Below are 13,435 nucleotides of genomic sequence, written 5' to 3' on the forward strand. Positions count from 1 at the left end.
TTTCAAGTGGCAACATTAAAAGCCCGGGAGGGGGACGAGGGTGGATTTCAAAAGCAATGTCATTTGGAATTTTTTTGAAAGGAAAAAAAATGGCAAATGAGGTGAGAACGTGCATTTATTCTCTGACTGAAATGGATGAATCACAGCTTCTGTCATTTTCTCTCTTTCTTTTTTTAAGAAAAGGAAAATTAGAGGGGAGAAACACTTAACATAAGATTCTGACTCGCTTGCTATTGAATGAACGTCTTCTAACAAATCAATCACTGATAAAGCATTGAAAGGTGCTGGGGAGAAAGGGAAAGTTATCACTTTTGGACAGATAGCCATTAAAATGCTTCCGTCGGTGACTTGTCTGGATTCAAATTAAAACAGACTAAATGCCTAGCAGGTTGCAGCGCTGCTTGAAAATAGGGAGCAAGGTAGCAGAGAATCATTTCATTATATTTATATTTTGTTCCATCCCAAAGGCTCTGAACAAGTCACAAAAATATTTAAACTTTTCAATTAAAATTCTCATGACTTTCCTAAATATTCTATTGATCAGCTATTGTCCCAGTAAGTCTGAGAGTGGTTTGCAGTTTTATGCATGTTAGAGGTGACTGTCCAGTGACTGAGATGTGATCACCCTTCCCATAGCTTTCTACTCGATGGAGCTGAACTGGCAGAGGAAGGGAAATGGAATCAAGCTCCCAGAAACTGGAACCAAGCTATCTTCCCTTGATGGTATTCTTGCTGTGAGTGCGGAAATGCAGTCTTGAATCTGTTCTTCCTCCTTCAGTAGGGAACCAGGGCCATATTGTCCTTCTTTCTTTCTCTGTGACACCCTGCTAACTGATTCCATCAAAAGTACTTCTTTTGTGAGTACTTAAGTACTGATCTTAAGTACATCTAAAGATCTAATTTATTATGATTTTTAAACCAATTAATGTGTGGTGGCTAAGATCTCCTAGAATTGAAGCTGATCTCCAGGTGACATAAATTTCCCACAGAGAAAATAGCTGCTTTGGAGGATGGGGTCTATAACATTATACTCTGCTGAAGTCCCTCACTTCCCCAAACATCACCTTCCCCAAGCTGCACCCAAAATCTCCAGGCATTTTACAACCCAGAATCGGAAATCCTATTTGCGGACTGTTTTCTAACCCCCAAATAATATTTATTGTATTAGCCATTTTTGATTCCTACAGAATTTACTTCAAGGAGGGAGGGAATGAAGGACATTGAACATACTACTTCAGTCTTAATTTCACAGAACTCTCAATGACTTCTGAAACCTTTGTCCCTGTGTAAAGACTAAGTAAAGTTAGAGTAAGGGCCCAAAAGTATCCATTTCTTTCAAAAGGTAATGACAACAGTAAATGCAGGAACCCTTCTTTTGAGGTAATAGGTGTAACATCATAATACAACACTTGTTCTATTTATTTATTTGTTGGTTCAAATATTACTCTGAAGTGTAACTCAGAAACCCATAATTAATAGGTGGAAAGGTGGCTTAAAATGGTTTGGATCAATCAATAAACAATTTAAAGTATCAGTTCCCTTGTTCTGTGTTTCTTGAAATTACCAGGCGAGTCTATGCCAAGCATCCTTAAACGAAACTGGTTTCAAATGTGTATAAATCCTGCGAGCTACTGAATAAATCCCCTTATTGCTAATATATTTGCCTGACATAAATAAATCTCGTAAAGTTGATTGGATGGATAAGCTTCACCCCTGTGCTAGACAGAACAAAACCTGGAGAGTTGCCTGGTGCCAGACAGCTCAATATGTTTATTTCCTGTGTGCCTTAGTTGGGGCTAAACCGAAGCTGGAAAGGGGATTGGAATGAACGATATAATTTCAATCTGTTACTGTAGTAAAATGCATATTTATTGTATATGTCAGTTTGTCATGCACAGATTTCTTAAGACACACTGCCCCTTTTGTTAGCTCTTGAGGTAAACTCTTCCCTCACACACACACACAACTCACAATTAGAACAATGACACTTTTCGTCATATATAATTTAGATGCTGTAGCAATATAGAATTGATTAATAACAGTAACACATTTTCAAGTGGTGACAACAATTTTTTCAGGACAGAATCCCACAAAGTTATCTATAAAGGTGAATAGCCAGAGGCAAAAGAAGTATATGTGAGTTTTATGTCTGTTTGAAGCAAGTAAAGAAAAAAATTAAAAATATATAGTTCTTGCTTCTCATGATTTTGAAAGCCAGCACAGAAGTAACTGCAGGGAATCATTCTTTACATGTTCCTTTGTTCCTAGGGTACAGCAATAACTATTTTGCTTGTCTATCATTCCCTGATGTCACAACAATTCCCACCTTATCCTGTACATTGATTTCTCCCTCTTTCCACTTCTGTTTTTAACAACATTCAGACAGAGCAATCCTCTTTATATGTGCAAGACAAGATTTTCTTGCGGTTGTGGGTTTTTTGGGGCCATGGTCTGGTAGTTTTAGCTCCTGCTATTAGACACTAGAAACTAAAATGACTATACTGAGGATGTCATACTTTGGTCACAAAATGAGAAGACGAGTCACTGGAAAAGACAGAAATACTTGGAAAGATTGAAGACAGCAACAAAAGAAGGAGACCCAACATGAGATAGTTTGACTCTTTATTAATAATTATTATAATATAATAATAATAATTAATTATAATAAAACAAAACCACTAGGGCGGCACTTGAAACATCTTCAAATCAACAAAATCAACATCTGTCAGATTCAAAAGGCAGCCCTGCTGGGATCCGCACAAATACTACATTGCAACATCCTAGGCCTCTGGGTGAGGCTCGAGTTGTAATGAAAGGTCAACAACAACCAGCTAAAGAGCTGCCAGCTGTGGTTTAGCTAGATCATCCCATGCTAAGTAGCATATTGGGCAACGTGCCCTCCAGCATCTCCAGTCTTGGGTGAGCTTCAGCATCTTCCCATGCAATATTCAGTGCTTTCATGTTTTGCTCGAATGTTCTCCTCCAGGTGTTTTGGGGGAATCCTTGCTGTTGTTTGGCATCAAGAGGTATCCACCTCATTGTTGTCTTTGGGATCCAACCATTATCCATGCAAAGGACATGGCCCATCAAAGTCTTCTGTGTGCAGTGGTGGTATGGAGTTTTCACATGCCGCTCTTTTGCCGCTTCGTTAATGATGTGGTCATAATATTGGATCTTCAGGATTCTGCGTAGGTACTTCTGTTGGAAGACGCCGAGCCTGTTGTTGATACTTGTTGATGCCTTCCAGGTCTTGCTAGCATAAATGGCTGGTGGGATCACAATGGAGGTGAATAGGCGGAGCTTGTTCTGTAGTGCAACAACAACAACGACAACAACAAAAGCAACAACAATAATAAAAGGTTGCCCTTCCCCTTACGGGCTCAGGGCAGTTTGCAAGATGCAAGTTTAAAATATCCAAAGTAGATGTGTAATCTTGGCATAAATTATAACTTAACTAGAGCAGAGGAAGGAATGGAACAAGGGAACAGACAAGGTAAAAGGAAGGGGAAAGGTCAACTCTGTTGGAAAATTACCATTGTTATCTTCAACCATATACCTGGTGTATCATCTCTGTCTTACAGGCCCGGCAGAACTGCAGCAAGTCCCACAGAGTCCTGGTCTCACTTCACAGAGTGTTTTACCAGGCAGTGGCCAGAGCTGAAAACTCTCTGGCCCTGGTTGAGGACAGCCAGACACTTTTTGGGCCAAAGACCACCAATAAGTTGTTATTCATAGAGCGTAACATTTTTTGGGGGGTGCATTGGGAGAGGCAGTCCTGCAGATATGATGGCCCCTGACCACTTAGGGCTTTAAAGGTTAAAATCAAAACCTTGAACTTTCATAAGGCCTGAGCAAGGCTGTTAACAATAGGACATTTTGAAGGACATTGATTCATAGGATTACCATGAGTCACAAATGACTTGACAGCACTTAACACACACACCAGACCACAGCTACACAGCCCAAAAAACCCACAGCAGGGATTTAATTCCTGCCAAGAAAGCCTTCAACAAGACAAGGCTTCCCTTATTTATTGGATATTTATACCCTAGATATATTTGAATGTTTATATCTTGTTTTTCTCCTCAGTGAGGAATCCAAAGTGGCTTACAACATCATTGTCCCTTTAGCCACATTATCCTCACAACTCTGAGGTAGCTTAGGCTATGTGTGACTGGGCCAAGATCTCCCAGCTAGCTTCCATATTATAATGGGGATCCAGACCTGGACCTTCCAGATTTTAGCCAGACAATCCACTTCCATCATAATCACAACCACTTCCTTTATCTGTGCTTGCTTCCTATTGCTTTCCAATTATATTTCAAGGTTCTATAAATTATAATTCCAGTTAAAATTCAAGGTACTATAATGCCAGTCATTTTGTTTGGCCTTCTCTCAGTGATGCCTCCATGCTGAATGTTGTAATTGTTACTATGTTTTTATGCATATTTGAGCTCTGTTTTGTTTTAATGATGTATGAGGTGTTGGTTAGTTTCAATGATTTTAAAATGTGATTTTATTATGTATGTTTTAATTTGTTGGGCAGAAAGGCAGCATACACATTTTGTAAAATAAGATAAAATTTTAGAAATAATGCTGATCCATCCAGTTTTGTCCATGCTGACTAGAAATGGCTCTCTAAGGCCTTTGTCTGAGAAAGGCAACATTTACTTACTACTTGTGTATCTACACTACCTCTTATCTAGGTTGATCAAAATCTTGCGATTTTTCACAGATTACAGGTCTTAACTATCTTTACAGAACCCATTGCAGGTGTTAAGTAGCTTAACAAAACTAACAAATTATCTCTGTATTTATCTTGATTAGATTTGGATTTTACATAATTCCGTTTCAACATGTAGTTTCTGCATTTCATGGTCCCTGAATAGAATTGCCAGCCTCCAGATAGTAATGCCTTCAAGCAATACCTTCAAGCACAGAAGCTGCAGAATTTGGAAACCTATGCATAGGTCAGAAGTATCTCAGTGACACATCATGGCTATTAATCATATTCAGCAGCTTCTTCTGGTAACATTTTAAAGACATCAAAACTGGTGCTATGAAATATATAGAATGTGTTCTTTTCATAGCATACCCAATGTCTCAGGGCAATTTGTTCTTATAAGCAACATCATCAATAACTCACCAGGTGTAACTGAACATACAGATTAATCAAATACTAGTAAAAAGGACAAAAGCCAGTTTGTCCTCGTAATAAATGTCTCCTCTAGGAAATAAGTCCTCTAGGACTCATCAAAATCTGATTTACAGTGACAAGATCTATCTATAAAGCAGTATTCCCATACCTGCATCATTTACTAACTTATTATTTCATTTGTAATCACCAAATTTGACAAATAAATAGAACATGGAGCTCTCCCAATATTACAGCTAAAATCCTACTACAGAGCTCATTTTCCTTGGAGAAAATGACTGCTTTGGAGGGTGCAGTCTATGGCATTACATGCCACTGAGGTCCCTTCCCTCCCCAAACCCATCCCTGCCCAGGTGCCACTACCACATTCAAATATCCAGGTATTTACCAACAAAGTTGGCAACATTGCCCCTTGATCTTCCTGGGTTCCCCCACCCCTTAACTCTATATAAAATAACTGCATAGTTTGAATCCAGTAATTGCTGAAGAAGCAGGATCTGATCCTCAAACGTTCATACTGGAATAAAGCTTTTTTTTAGTCTGTAAAATTCGACAAAGCTCCTGTTTGTACTACTCCCACGATATTTTAATTGCAAAATCTTGGGGACTGAATAAGGGATCATTTTATTTAAAACACTCACTCTGCCTTTGAGTCATAAAGTAGTAAAGTGGAGGGAGGGAGTAAATTCCTTGTCTCCACCTTCTGTGGTTCTGATCCAAATTGATGCTCTGTTCAGCATCTATTACTTTTTAACAGTACTATAGAGATCTGGCCATAAAATTCCCAGCATCACATCTGTTCTGGCTGTGAGTCAGGTTTTTAATGTGGCTTAGTAGATAAACTTTCCCCCTTATCTTATCCTAGATTTGCAATTGATTACCATGCAAAAAATACCCCTTTCCCCCCAAAATAAGACAAGGTCTTATATTAATTTTTGCTCCAAAAGATGCATTAGGGCTTATTTTCAGGGGATGTCTTATTTTTTCCCATGATTTTGTGCCCCCCCCCCCCGTGCCCAGATCAGCTGTGCCGGGGAATCTGTAACTAGGGCTTATTTTTGGAGTAGCACTTACATTTCAAGCATCCTCCAAAAATTCTGAAACTCATGCTAGGGCTTATTTTCTGGGTAGGTCTTATTTTCAGGGAAACAGGGTATGTACCAGACTACCTGCCCACACATAGACAATGTGGTTCTTCATCACTCAAAAACTAAAAGGAATTTCATTTGGTGTATAGATTTTTCTTACCAAGTGACCATGGCAAGAACTATTGAAAAGGTTGTCTTATTCTTTTTTGAAACTCTGAATAACAATTTTTCACACAGTTATTTACTGGGCTTTTTCATTGAATGTATCTGAAGGAGCCATGATTTGGAGACAAGAAGTATGACATGGTGGGTAAAGTTCTGAGCTATAATGTAATTCATGTGCTTATTAAGTAGCATTAGGCAAGCCACCCCTTCTCAGACTCAGGCCCCTTCCGCATGGGCGGAATATGGAGCCCTGCGGATGGCAAAAACGCCGTCCCCAGGGAGCCATTTGCACAGGGGGCGCAGCTACTTCGCAGCCGCGCCGCCCTCGCTCCGCCCGACCGGTGCGAAGCTGCCGTTTTCCGACCTCGCTTGGGAAGCGAGGTTTTTGGAAAACGGCGGCTTGGAGCCGCTGCCGTGCGAATGGCAGCAGCTCCAAGGCGCCCTCCCTCCCCCCTCTTCACGTACCGTGTCTGTGGCTGTCCGGCGCGTCGCTGAGGTCTGGGGACACGCCCCCCTGCCCTGCGACGCTGGAGCAGTTGCGCAGGGTAGGGGGGCATGTCCCCAGACCTCAGCGATGTGCCGGACGGCCACAGACACGGCAGGTCGGCCGGGGGCGACGGCGCTCCACGGCGCCGGTCCCAGGGGGGTTGGGTCGGCGTGGAATATGCCGACCCAAGCCCGATCGTCGCTGTGCAGAAATGGCCTCAGTCCCACCAAAAGATCAGAATCATACTACTAGTTAGTGAGAGGCCAGTGTGGACTAGTGGTTATAGCCTGGACTTTAATGTGAAGATCTGAGTGAAAATCCCTGCTTGGGGCATGGAATTCTATGGACAATTTCAGCCAGCTAGCTGAAGTTACGTCATAGGGTTGTGATGAACAGAAAAATGGCACCCTGACAATGTAATCCCCTTGAGGAAGGTATGTACGTTATTGCCATCAAGTCACAACCAGCTTATGGTGACCACAGCATGGGGTTTTCAAGGCAAGTGATTAAGCTGAGGTGGTTTGCCTTTCCCTCCCTCTGCAGAGTGTTCCTTTGTGATCTTCCATCCAAGTACCAACCCTTCTTAGCTTCTGAGATCTGATGAGATACTATATTCCTGAAGGAATATAAATCCAATGAATTACTAAATATCTACTATTACTAACATGCCTTTACAGATTGTCAAGAAGCACTTCAAACATATAAAAGTGCTACACAAATGCTAAAGCATCTCCACGGAGAAGCTAATAAATCAACACCTCAACACTTTTCAACACCTTTTCCATGAATGTTCAGCTTTCATTTAAAACAAAGATTCTAGTTCTTTTAGATTCTGAAGTATTCAGTGGGCCTAAGGCTCATTCCGCACACGCAAAATAATGCACTTTCAAGCTGCTTTCACAACTGTTTTTGCCATTCCGCACAGCTTCAAAGAGCCCTGAAAGCAGCTTGAAAGTGCATTATTCTGCGTGTGCGGAATGAGCCTAAGTTTGTTATGTCTAGCTGGTTTCAGCAGTTTATTCGTAACTACTGAGCAGCAGTTGAACATTTTTAGTCAGGAACATACTGGTTCCAGTTTCATCCAGTAGGCTGCAGTGATTTGTAAGAACTCTGGAGTCAGCCATTCAGTTCAGATCACTTAAACTCTGGGGTCTGTACCCAACTTAGATACATGTCCTTCCCAGGCTCCATTCCCAAATATCTTGGTGTTTCCCAGCCTGGGTCTGGCAACCATCTCTGACACCCACCCACCCCACTTCAGGACAGGGGCACAGATGAAGGACGGCGAGCGGGGCAGCTGGCTCTAACCCTAACCCAATACCCATCTCCATATGCAGACTGGAGCAGCAAGGTCCTCAGCCCAGGGCTCAGCCAGGTTGGATCCAGCTCTAAGCGGCAGGCTGGAATCCTGCTGTTTAAAGCTGGATCCAAGCCTGGCTGAGGCCAGAGACAAATGGGCCCTTGCCCCTCCAATTTCCCCATGGAGACTGGGGGTCCAAACTCCATTTGGAGATGGGAGTGGGGTAAGCCCTGCTCACTGGGCTTCAACTGCGGCCCTACCTGGAATTCCATGGGGAGTTCCAGACCACGGTGCAGTTGCAAGGGAGAGTGTGGCCTTAAAATGTGCCCCCTGGAAGTGGCACACAGAGGTTCAGTCCCCTCACACTCCCTAGCTATACCATTGATTATTTCTCCACTTACTACTCAAACAACACAATCCTATACCATTCCAAGCTGACTAACTTTTATGGACTGAGAAGTGTATGATTCTGCTTTTACTCTCATAGTCCAATATGGAGCAACACACAGTGACTTTGGTCAGCAAAGACATACAAATAATTTTTTGTAGTTGGAGAAGCCTCACCAAAGATCAAGACTCTGGAAATGCTGAAACATTAGCAACACTGGTTTAGACCAAGCAGTTACTAGGATGGGTGGGTGATCATTTTAAAGGCGGCTAATTTGAATTAGATGTTTCAGTACTGGCCCTGCTCTCTGAGAGAACAATAAGCTAAAAACTGAAATGTGTGAATAATAAAATTGAGACAACGTTTGAACCAATCACGTAAATTAACATCTCCCACAGTTAGTTGCAGTGACCAATAATTGGGGAAGAGGTACCATAAAATAAAAAACATGTAGTGAAATGTAAGCACGTTTCACGTAATTAGGAAACCTCTCAGCCTTAGACCAGGTTTCAGTAAAATTACATTGCTGAATCACTCTTATCCCTGTTATAGTTCTAATTTATGTATTTAGGACAGGAGGGGTAGTCTGTTCTTCATAATGATAGTTTGGGGAATTCAATGCAATTTCCAAATGCTAAGGAGCTCAACTAAAACCCTATGTCTACATGATACTGCAGAATTAACTACTCCCAGTGGGTTCTGAGGTTTTTTTCTCCATTTGTAATTGCTTGTAGGCCTTCTAGTCTTTGATACATCTCAGCCGACTTTAACCCCCTCCCCTTTCCCACAAGGTGACATTTAGAAAGTTATGACCAAATACAATTCAACCATGATATATTTTTTTAAAAAACAGCTTTGTGCTGGAGTCATAGAAAAATTATTGTGTATGATACTGAAGAGCAACAAGGGGCAGAAGCTGGCATGCTAAAGGCGAACCTGGGTATCAATTTTAGCTCTTACTCTATGTGAATGACCTAAAAACATACCATCGCGTTCCATCCCCCCCCTTTTCCAAGTGTAATGCGAGAGCTACTAGCATCGGGCTGGGACACCTGGTTTTTGTAAAGATGCAAACCCCATACTAAATATTTCACAGATCCTTGGAAATGCATTGTTGGAAGAATGTTTTTCCAGTGAATTCTACTGGGGTACTCCTATGAGACTGGGGTTGTCAGGTCCCACTGGCTACCTGCAGAGGATGGGGGGCAGGAGGGGGGTAGGGGTATGTTGCCAGATCCAGGCTGGGAAACTCCTGGAAATTTGGAGACAGGGCCTGGGGAGGACGGGGACCCAAATGGGGCACAAAGCCATAGAGTCCACCCTCCAAGGCATCCATTTCCTCCAAGGCAACTGATCTCTATAGTTTGGAGATGAGCGGTGATTCTGGGGATTTCCAGATCCCACCAGAGGCTAGCATTCCTATGTGGGACACTGACCTTTTCCCTGTATGTAGCATTCAAGAGAATCAAGAGGCCATCTAAGTCAAGAATTTACTGTAAGCAGGTGTCACCCACCTATCCATCTTCCCTCTTTCCTCATATCTATTTCAGACCACAATGTACCACAGGCAGAAGGACAACCACTCAGCAGAAGGGATTCACACACCTCATCACAGAGAACTGGCTGTACTGGCCAAAAGAAAAGAGGAAAGGTTGTTTTACTTTCTGCAACACACTAACAGGGAAAATCTGAGCAGACAAAAAATGACGGAGCTGGGTGGAAAGAAAGGAAGAGGAAAACAGACTGATGGAAAGAACAGCCTTGTTAGGAGGCTGCAGTTTGGCAATGGCTGCAGCAGCCATGAGCTGTGCTAGATGGTCTTGCCTTGCTCCAGTGCTGGCTTGATTGTAGTAAACATTGCAGAAAGCCTCTACTATCAGAAAGCAGAGCTACTGATCACTGAGTTCGGCTTTTCCTGCACTCTTAGCGGATTGCAGTGTGGAACTGCAGAACAAGCTCATTCTCCCTTCTGTGGGGAGCAGGATCTACATTTTTTTTGAAGGACAAAAGCACAAAATTATTTCCCCCATATATTATATATATATTTTTTTATATGTATATATTAGCAACATATATAATCAATGTATATAATATAATGTAATGTAATGCAGCATAATATAATATAATCAATAACTTTTAAATGAACGAATAAATTGTGTTGACCTCTAGGAACCATTAATGAATAATTTGATTTTTACATTATCTTATCTATCTATGTTTGAATATTCCTTCCACCTGTCTGCATCCATAAAAACCTAATCCAAGGAGAAAGTTTTTCAGCCGAACCTTTTCCCAGATATTTTTAAAAATAAAGTGCAGATAACTTTCAGATGGAAAACACCAACATACCTCATGTTTCTTTGCAGACTGATAAAGTACTGCCCAAGAAAAGGATTAGTTGGTAATTATGCTGCTAGGAGCTAAAATGACGGAATGTGAAGATACTGTACTTTAGTCGCTAGAAAAGACTGCCGCCACTCCATCTTTCCCTGCCATCTGCTCTCCCTAGCCCCCCCCCACTCAAACAGAGGCAGAGGCAGAGTGAGGGGAAACTGTGTTTGGGGTGTTCGCACATGCTGTGCCCCTGCCACGGTGTCCCCTGTTCCACCCCGGAATGCCCCGCCACTGCTCTGCCTGGGGCATCGCACCCCCCCATCCCATGGGCACTACGCCACTGCATTCAGATGCAGCCCTGATCCTATATTTCCCACCCAATCCAGCCTCAAATTGTAGTAAGAATGACCACGATGCAAGGCTGCCAAGAGGAGTGGGACTGGGGAACACAAAATGTTCTAGGGTCCAAGTCAAGAGGAAGGCCCTTGAAACCAGCATCAAGCTGCATTCAGAACTGAACTACAAAATGACATTGAGCTGAAGTCAAATTTAAGCAAACTTACCAAAGTTTTAGTTAAGGAAAAGGTTGTCCCATGTGCAAGCATTAGGTTCTTACTGACCATAACGTTTACTGGACGGACCGTGTTTACAGGGTAATTTGTCGTTGCTTTCCCCAGTTGTCTACACTTTACTCCCAGCAAGCTGGGTACTCATTTTATCAGCCCTGGAAGGATGGAAGGCTTTGTCAACCAGAACCGGCTACATAAAACTGGTTTGTCTGCAGTACTGCAGCTTACCTCTCTGTGCCACAGGACTTTTCAAGAGTTTTGTTTACAGAGGGAAATTTCTGATCGGTATCCAGCACTATGGACAGTGCTTAAGAATCTCCTTACTGCATTTTCAGGTCTATACCTAGTAGAATGTCGTTTTAGTATTGTCATCCTGATTACTGAATGTTATGATTCAAGACTCCAGCTGAGTGACTCTAAACCAAACATTACGAAACTGGTATCACTTCACCAAACCCATCCATCACATTAAGAATTTATTGGACAGTGAAGCATTTACTATAGGTGGTGGTATTAAAGATTGTTGCTAAATAACTATCAGATTTTTAAAAGCTGATATCACTGGATCAAGTTCATCAATTTTGTTGAATAAATTAAACTAAAAAGTTTTAATTGGATTTTGAATAAATGTGCAATTAATTGTTACTGCTTTGAATTTTGTTGTTATCTACCTTAGGAGATTGTGTGAACTGCTATTCTGAATAATGCTTTTTTTTATAAGGGGATGAGTTTGTGGAACCACATGTGTGGCAGCCAGATACGGTTTGGGAAACATTGCTCTAAGATCAGAACTACCTCTTCTTGGGAAGCAGTCCTCCTTGGATCTACTCAGAGTCAAGACCCATGTTATTCAGTGGTTTTTTTCCTAGTAAAATGTCCTTAGGATTCAAAACGGTGCTGTTCAATCAAGACAAATCGGTTGTCTGTGCCATCAGTTGTAGAGAACAATTTAAGTTCACTGTCTGGTTAATAACAATCAATTGAGTCTTAACTGATGTTTAGCAGATCAGCTGGTTTTTCTAGTGTGTTAACAGCTGGAGATTTTAACTAATAAACAGGTCATTAACTTCTGGTCATAGTTTGGCAGAGATCATTTATCATTTTGGAAACAGACGTTGTCTTTTAAAACATGTTCTGGGTAAGCAACTGCAAAACTGTGCTTCTTGATATCAGTTAGGTTATCGAGTGTCATAAAATTAAACTATCTATGTTCTTCAGATGAATTGATTGTTATTAACCAAACAATGTAAGGTAGCCTGAAGAAAAACATTCCATTGTTTTAGAAGAGGCTTAATTAATGGAAATTGGAAGTTGAAGCTTACCATGAAATGTAGGTAAATAATATCAAATGGTAAACAACCTCCCATTAAGACTCTGCTAAAGGGACAGGACTATTTTCCTCTAGGTCAACTGGGAACCCTATAATGTGGGTACATTTCTTTTTGTTTTTAATCTCTAATTTTTCATGATAGCAAAAATTACTGAGAAACATATGTTTAGTATTAAAAATAAAGGAAGAAGAAGAAGAAGAAGAAGAAGAAGAAGAAGAAGAAGAAGAAGAAGAAGAAGAAGAAAGAGGAGGAGGAGGAGGAGGAGGAGGAGGAGGAGGAGGAGGAGGAGTTTGGATTTATATCCTCCCTTTCTCTCCTGGAGGAGACTCAAATGGGCTTACAATCTCCGTGCCCTTTTCCCCTCACAACAAACACCCTGTGAGGTGGGTGGGACTGAGAGAGCTCTGAAAAGCTGTGACTAGCCCAAGGTCACCCAGTTGGCATGTGTGGGAGTGCACAGGCTAGTCAGAATTACCCAGATAAGCCTCCCCAGCTCAGGCAGCAAAGCGGGGAATCAAACCTGGTTCCTCCAGATTAGAATGCACCTGCTCTTGACCACTATGCCACTGCTGCTCAAGTTAGGTTTTTCATAATATGACCAAGCTACATGTTATGATG

The sequence above is a fragment of the Sphaerodactylus townsendi genome, linkage group LG02 (assembly GCF_021028975.2).
Source record: "Sphaerodactylus townsendi isolate TG3544 linkage group LG02, MPM_Stown_v2.3, whole genome shotgun sequence".
Classification (NCBI taxonomy): Eukaryota; Metazoa; Chordata; class Lepidosauria; order Squamata; family Sphaerodactylidae; genus Sphaerodactylus; species Sphaerodactylus townsendi.